This window comes from Ptychodera flava, chromosome 21, assembly GCF_041260155.1.
Source record: "Ptychodera flava strain L36383 chromosome 21, AS_Pfla_20210202, whole genome shotgun sequence".
NCBI lineage: Eukaryota > Metazoa > Hemichordata > Enteropneusta > Ptychoderidae > Ptychodera > Ptychodera flava.
In genome coordinates, this window is record NC_091948.1 from 26,169,688 (window position 1) to 26,178,792 (window position 9,105).

Sequence of the window (9,105 nt, forward strand, 5' to 3'; positions counted from 1 at the left end):
GCAATTGACAGAATCACATCGGCGCCATTACTTCCTATGTTTCGTGTCTCACAAGGAAGTGCTTGTTGTAAAAGCAAGAACACATCTCAAAGTCAATGGTGAATTTGCCTTAAAAGCACAACATGGACCATATGTGTAATTTTCCCCAGTTCTGTCGCGTCGATGTCTATCTGACTGATAATATTATATTTTCGTCTGCCATTCTTAATGGAGGTCTTTTGCCTTTGACCTTCGGGGTGACCTCTGCCCTACTATGAGACATACGAATACCTAGACTAAGTAGCACTTAAGGCGCCGGGTACAGGTGTGTTTAAGTATCCGATATATTTGAAAACGAGACACAGCCCATGATTGGGTCATTTAAAACGGGTGAAAATAATGCCCATTTACTCGCCAGTGACGTGACAGAACTCTTTAAATACTCTAACCGGTTTTCTCCCAAGCTATAGCTGACGGTTACACATTTGCAAGACTCCACACAAAGCTTTTGTAAGTTGTCTGTCCACCTGTCTGTATTTATCTGTTTATATTCATGTGTATATGTCCTTAGATCTACCTGCTTATCTGCCTTTTTGTCATGTATGTATGTATGTATGTATGTATGTATGTATGTATGTATGTATGTATGTATGTATGTATGTATGTATGTATGTATGTATGTATGTATGTATGTATGTATGTATGTATGTATTCAATAAGTAGATATGATGATCTAGTCGTTTCTGAGATTATAAACCAATATACTATGATATCGATGATGAGTGTATGTGACAAGAGGATCAAAGATCATACTTCTTGAGATAACTGATTGGTTCAGTCAATGTTTGCTCAGAAAAAAATCAAGCATTTTCAAATTTCAAACTAGCAGTTTCGGCTACCACGATCTGAAATTTTTGTCCATCAAGGCTATCACTCAGTAGCAGCTTCATGTTCTGTCTTTATAAAATCGACAAGCTTAACAGTTCGTACTGGCACTGATTCTCTTTGGGCCCACATTCTGCTTCACGGGACTTTCTGTACGTTCATCAGGACGGACACTTTTCACCTTGTCATCCATGAATGCCCAAATAAGTACGCGTCCTCTCTCAGTCTTTGCACAGAGTACATAGCAGCGCATCACAGAAGCATCACTTACTCAATTCCACAGTAAGAAACTTTTCTCCTTCCTCTATCCGGTCCGCATGCACCATATTCTTCCTAAGTATCTTACCATCATCCATCTTGCTAAACTTTCCAGAATATTCCATGTCTGGTACTGTATTCCTCAAGCCGCTCTTCACTTTTCTTAAATCATGTAAACTGCTTAATCCTTTCATTCCAACACATTTCTTCATCACCATATACTTTCCCTTATCACTACTCAGCACATATATGCATTTTCGGGCACATGTTAACTTCGCATCATTCAACCCCTCATGGTCCCATTTAGATACTTACGTGCACTATGACTCCACATCTCACTGTTATAATATATTCATTGTGCGTCATTCCAGGCCATGAAGGTAAGGACATGGTATTCACTCCCAGCACAAGAGCTCTCCACCAGAGTGGCACAGTGGCTTACTATCTCCCCGGCTTCCTCCCACCCTGCGAATGCAAAGCTTCGTGTTCAATCCACATGGGGAGCACAGGATAATACTTTTCACTTTTACACCCACTTCAGAGAAACTTTGCACCACACACTTATATCAAACTGTCAAGATGCGCATATCCAGCAAACATCCTGTATAAATACCTCTGAGTACTCAATAAGGCCCTGGTCCTCCCGGTTGATATTCCACAATGTTACTGTTAACCCCAAACCATCCAGCAGTATTTATTTCCATGTCTGTAAAAACACTCTTCTCCTGTTTCTTATTCTGTGCCATACTAAGTTTGTATGGCTTAGAAAACTGTTGGTACATAGCACTCCGGCAAACTAAATATTATCTCCCACATCTTTCAGAGAACTTATATCATACTCATCCTTTTGACCGCGTAACACATCAGATACCTTCTCATCTTCTGTAGATGGTTCCTGTTCAGGGTCAGCACCATCAACACTCCGAGATATCCACAGTGATTCCTCATCACTCGACCAACCTTCAGGTGATGATGTCTACTTATTATATGTATCTGTCATGGGGAACATCGCTTCTCTGACACGAGAAACAGCTGTCATCCTGGTTTAAGCCCTCATAGCCTCAGTCTTAGCCTAGATAGGTATACGCTGGATAGGTATCAACCTTTTTTTTCCGCACATTCTTCCACCCTGCCATGCAGACCTTCCGGAGGACATGCCAAATGGCCACAAAACGTCTTCCACACATGCATTTACCCGGCCAGGAATCACAGCTAGACTGAAACCCCGTGTTACATCCCGTTTAACAACCATCACATGGATGGTAAAAAGCCTTTTTTCAAACTCACACATACCTTCCTTTAATGATATGAAGGGGTATATTATTGCAGACTACTTTAAATACCATCCATTCCATTATCTAGACACACTTTAAAGATGCTGCTTCCACTTGCAGTGTGTGACAGGTTGTTATATCAGCAAACGTGCTCCAGATGAACATGGTTCTTATCTGTCTCACAAGTCAGCCCGGCACTTTCACTTTTAAGACACCGCTGCCCTGATGGACAGTCCACAAGACGCTCTGACAAATAGTCTGCAAGAGGCTCAATGCGGATTCAACTTATACATATATACTCTCGGGCTCTCTCTTATAAACCTTGATGACTTAATGCTCATGACATCCTAACTGCTGTATATTCACCATTTGGTATGGCACTAGTTTCAACTTATTACATACCAGCTTACACTCTTTCATGCTATTACACTGTGGGTGAAAGCAAATCTACGATGAAATTAAAATTATACACTGGTGGCAGTGGATATGCCGGCCAAGGCCAAGGACACTGAAAAACTTTTATAATGGGAAATACACATGACTTACACACAAATAAAACCGAGTGCCTGCCCTTACTGGGTGCCAGATTACTCTAGGGAAAGTGAATACAAGACTTACAAACTGGAATGAAAATAAACCAGTGCAATCCAGTAAATGTCTTTTCATGTGTGTGGCCTGAAAAAAGCAGGGTGCTATGGGCGTCCAGCTTATAAGAATGACCATGCAGTATGCAGGCAGAGGCTTGTCCAACGGGGTGATGGGTTAAACACTATTTACTACATGTGATTGGTTTTTAACAGCTTGTGTATGACTTATATTTAGATATTATTCACTTATATTTTTCTTCGTTCGACTCGTGGTGACACGGTCATTAAGCCGACGTCACTCGTATTTTCCTTCGCCGAACGAAGACAAATATTAGGGAATAACAGCTTATCACTTGCACAAGCCCTGAAGTGATTATTTTAAAAGTAGTTTTCCTCAACAATTCCACGTTTAAACTTCTGAACTACTTTTGGAATAATATCAATACGCCGTTGGCAAGGTGTCAGGCGGCGGTGAGGGTCTATACGGATACGTACCGCCGTATAAGCGACAAAAGTATGATAGAAGGACTTACAATTTTTTTTGTCAGACTCAAAAAATAATGACTGGTTTTACAAATTTTGACGTCTGACAAATTTTGATCGCGGGAGAAATACGGGCAGCCACGTTGTTTGTTTACATTGACGAGCGCATCGAAGATCGATGCAAAAAAGTTCCGACGCGCCCAAATTTGTGACATAGATGCGGGTTGTCGTGACGTAGAACAACAAGAGAATAAATCTCGGTATTTTCTGTTCAGAGACGACAAACTTGGCTGGTGCATGTGATAAACAGACTTACATTGGACTTATGCGAATATTTATTTAAACTTATGCAGGACTTTTGCAAGTACGTGTACTAGTATTTATGAAGTACATATATGGACTTGCACAAGTATTTGTGAAGTTTATGGGAATGCCTTATGAACCGCAAAATATGGTCAGATTGAGGAAGTAGAAACGTTTCTAATGATGGGATAGAGTGAGAGGTATTTCAGATGTATGATAATTCAGAAAATTGTCAATCGGATTTGAATTCACAACGTACGGCACCCATCACCTAATAGTCAAAACCTTAACAAACTGCATGATGTTCTTTTGGAAGCCTTAAAGAAGACTAAATGGTTATGTGAGTGTTAATGTGGATGAAAAGGTAAAAGTGTCACCATTCTGAAGGTACTCTAAGTCCTGTGAAATGGAAGATGGGCTAATATAAGATCAGTACCAGTAAGAACCGTATAAGACTGGTGAATTTTATGAAGATAGAACATGTACCAATTGCTGGGTGGTACCCATTACCAATAGAGACATTGCGTGATAATAACTTGTACTAAAATATTCATGGTTTTGTCTGAGACTGCCAGAAAATCAACTGTTATAATGTACTTGATATTATTGGTGGGTTTTCTGAAATCAGACGATGACAAAGAGCGCCATCACATGCAATTATAATATTGGTTTCTTTGGTTAATTTTTGGTGCAGAAAATAGTCGTATTTTCCAGGCAGATGGTAATATTCATCTTAAAATGTGACCCCAACGGGCAAAGTTGTGTAGCTTGCTCGTGACACATTTTAACTCCCTTCTGTATGACCTTTGACAGTAAAAAAGTTCCAGCTATCCTAGACTGGAACTGGTTCAAACCGGACAGATATGCAAGAAAGTACCATTCCCCTCTACTCGATGGCGCCATTTTGCTACAGACAACACACAAACCAATCAGTGTGTTTTCTTTCCTACAGAAATTGTTGCCATTCGCCATTTAAACAACTCGGGTGTTTTAAAATTTACTTGAAATAACTGAAAGTGTATTTGAAATTGCAACACTTATCGGTGACTTCAATCTTGGCCGAAACTAGCTGCCGCCATGAAATAATCATTAACAGTAGGGACAACATACACTTTACACAAGCGTTACGGTATTTTTAAGATATTATTCACGTTAATCATCTAATACCATTATTCTGATCTCTGAGTAGGAGTGTACAAGTGATACACAGTGTATGTAAGACTTACTTTGAAATACAGGCTTTAACAATCACTAGTATTGCACTTGCAAGCAAACTTTCAGCTATGTCATGTAAATGTTTATTAGGCCAAACAATCTGAACGGTGAATTGCTATAATTCCTGTAACCGTTTGCAAAATATTTTTTTCCATCACATTGACTTGACAGCATTTTACCTCGTGAATGGACATCCACGCCAACATCTGTGTAGTTCGGAAAGCGTACAAAGGAGTCAAAGTTTCTGCACACATCGAGAAATTTAAGGACGTGTGCGATTACAATGTAATGTATATTAAACCTATATTGGAATGTTGTGCACAAGCATGGGAAGCTTGCAACGGCTTAAAAGAAAATTGTCTGATCATGGCATTTAAAAACTCTAAGAAGGCAGGGCACGTTCACCACACGATTTTGAAGTGCTCTCTTAGCACATTCTGGCATGGAACTAAAATATCAAATGAGTGATGTGAGCATGCGATGTTTGATCAATGCATTCAATCGTCTTCATCGCCATCGTGTTATTTCCAATTTCGCATCACCTAAAGTCATGATAGAGCACCAATGGGTCTCCGGTGTACACCTCTTGCGTGTAAGCCAAACACTGCCTGAAAATAAATCATGATTACACGCGTAAATCAACGCAGTTTTTTTCAAGTTATAATGTTGCCGATGGTTGCTCCAACACCACCGACCCAAAACGTTAGAGAACCACAGTCGAAGATGCCGGGGGCGTTGTTCAGACAGTGTCACACTACAACCAATGGCGGGATTAAAATAACAGCGAAAATACTTTTCAAAATTAAGATAGAACAAAACTGCCCGAAGCTTGAAGTGAGGTTGACGTATTCATGTCTTGTAGATGATATTCGAGTCGGCCGAATTTTTGTCATACGAATCAGCCGTCCATGATGTTGCCCGCAAGTACAAGTAGCGAACCTAATCATAAGACCTTTTTCTCCTTTTAAACCTTCCGTGACCGGAGATTTTAGCTCATATGGTATTACTTATAAAGCCGTGGCACTTAATTTTGTCCGACAGATACAACCTTGGCGCCATACTTTTGATTCAAAACCCCTGTCTGGCGTTCCAGGCATACATGGAGATATATCGTTTGTCTGTTGGAAAATGTGTCCTGAATAGCTTTGAATACACGGTAAAAACGTTCTGTTGGGTCATACAGTCGTCCGTTTCTCAGAAATACTGTCGCGGCTAAAATGAAAACCGCCAACTGCAAAGATTTGTCGAGATATTATTGAATTCTTTGATGGCATTATGGCTGAATTCCTTTATCAAATCGTGTGTATCTTCACTCTAAAGGAGCTGTGTGAACGTTCTTCCATTTACCAATTTAAGAATTTAAATCATTTGCAAGGCTACGCCATCGGGGTTTACGCAATAAGCGATTACAGTTACCCAGTGCTTTTACGTAAACGTTCTTTCTAGAATGCCTGGCGAATTTTAGCGATTTCTGCATTAGTGAATAGAACACAGGTGGGACTCGGTTTTGATTGAATATAGGCCATTATCTGCAGTGAACGAACATTACGTGAATGCCGTTATCAGAACTCAGCCCTGTTCAAATCATCTTGGAAGACTATTTAAGTTGTCTGAAACATCCGTTGTACAGTATTAGAATTGAAAGTTGAACTGTATACTTACTCTGCAGCAAATGATTTTTTCTTTTAAAATGACATAAAAGCCAATAAAATCGAAAGACAAGAACAATGTTAACGGTAATTTAATAAATGCTATGATATAGGCAGCCGATAAAACAAAGTAACCCTGATATCAATCGCAGCAGAGAAATCTACAAAGAAAATCAAAGATCAAAGATACACATGTTTGGCAAACAGCCAATAAAGTGGATCAAATGAAAACCAATCGATCAAGACTTGAGAGAGGCACTGCTGACTTGAAAAGACCAAAAGTTTCGAAGAAAAGGAATACAAGGCAATAAAATATAAAAGAATCTGTCTTGACACGTTTATGACTACTGATCAAACTGGACTTTTAAGTATATTTGGACATGTTTGAATATTTCATATATCATGTGGCTATAGATAATAGTTTTGGCATATTAAGATATGGTGTAGACCATGGGACTAGCCGTTGATTTCCACTCTAATCCAATTTAAACTTGTCAAGTGACTGATGCCTTAAGTCCCGATAGACCTGCACAGGTAACAAAGCGCATTAGCCATCAATCTACTGCAATTCACCTCTGAACCGGAATTTGACACCTGCCGTGAAGCCCTATTTATCCAATTACTATGGCAATCATCACCGTCTGTTGATTTGCAACATCTAATCCTTCAAGTTTGATTGGACGGTTTTGTATCAGAGATTTGTTTCCTCTATGTGTTCTTTCTTTGCGTTCCTATTTCTCCTTACACCTTAAATCCTTTCTGTCTCGATTACAGTAATTCACGTATTCTGCGAAAAACGTACGACTTTGGTTAAAGGATACTCTTACCAAATTGCACTTGAACATAATCGATTTGTCGTATTTCATTGATCGCTTGACACCATAGTATTGATTGCCCTACTTAAATGCTTAGGCTCTACATCTCTTATCTAACGAGACCAAAAGATAATCGCTAATGCCGGCCAATGAATTGATGACCATTATTCCGCTACAGCTGTTTATCAGATACACAATCATTCCTGCAAGGAAAGAAGTGTTGAATACAATATCACTGGCAAGACGAATCTGTCATGATATACCTTGTTAGAGTCGATACCGTGTCTGATGTATCGATATAAATTAAGTTATTCGAGCCAATGTTGTTTGTTACCTGGGCGAGAATTTCCTAACGTTATTTCCAATTTCTCTGAAAATACATCTCTCTCTCTCTCTCTCTCTCTCTCTCTCTCTCTCTCTCTCTGATTATTGGCGGAAGATTAAAACCAAGGGAATGGATGTCATAAAGCAGGAACATCTGTGATTTTAATATGGTAGACATTGTAGGCCAGAGTTCTGGCCTTGACCTAGGGTTAACAAAATAATTCGAACACATTACGGAAAAATTGTGCGATAATTTATTCAGTAATACACGCAGTATATCATGGCGTTTCGACGCAAAACATAGAAGCCAATGATTACTGCCGTTGGTGGCGCTACTATATAATCGACTGAAAAGCAGAGACACCGCAATGCCTCTATACAGAAGGGGGCGTTAACTAACACATTGGCTAGCATTTCTTTTCTTAAAAGATACACGGCAATTTTTCAAAAGTAAGCGACGTACACTGATTCCATCTCAATGAAACGTAGTAAATAAAATCTAAGATTGAGGTGTCACCACATTATAATAAGCAATCGTTTATGATAGTTTATCAGTGTCGGGATATTGTACCAGAAAAGTTTAAACTTTGGTTCACAACACAAAGTGGAACATTTTAACCCCCCCCCCCCAAAAAAAAATTTTCGAACAACCACTGTGTCCTTCATCAGCTTGACTAATGCTGGATGACGTCAGAGCGCACATACGCTCTGACAATCTTGCTGTAGATCTCAGGTAAATGATAACGACCCCGTCTTTATTAAAGGGGAAGTTCACAAAGGATGATTTTTACATATGTGCTAGCTTTGTGGTCACTTAAGGGACGGTTTGCAGGGCCCGAATGTAGATAGCCTCCTTGACACCTCGTTCAAACCAACGTGGATCTTTGTCTAGGATCTTAACATGTTTTATGATCCGGACTGGTCTTATGAATGTGGTGTGCCACTTCCGAATTCCCCGACAAGATGGGGCGTTTGTGTTCACCTAATCTGGCCTTAAAATGCGTTCAGTCTCTCCGATGTATGAATCACTGAGGCACTGAATGAGATAGATGGAGTTCACAGTGTCTTCCTTTTTGGATTTAACCTTGGGGGCAACCAGAATTTGTCTAAGAGTATTGGTAGGTTTGAAACACGTCTGGATCCCCTTAATGGCATAATAGACAAAGATCCACGTTGGTTTGAACGAGGTGTCAAGGAGGCTATCTACATCCGGGCCCTGCAACCGTCCCTTAATAAAGGCGGGGTTGTTATCATTTAGCTGAGATCTACATCAAGATTGTCAGAGCGCATGTGCGCTCTGACGTCATCCAGCATAAGTCCAGCTGATGAAGGA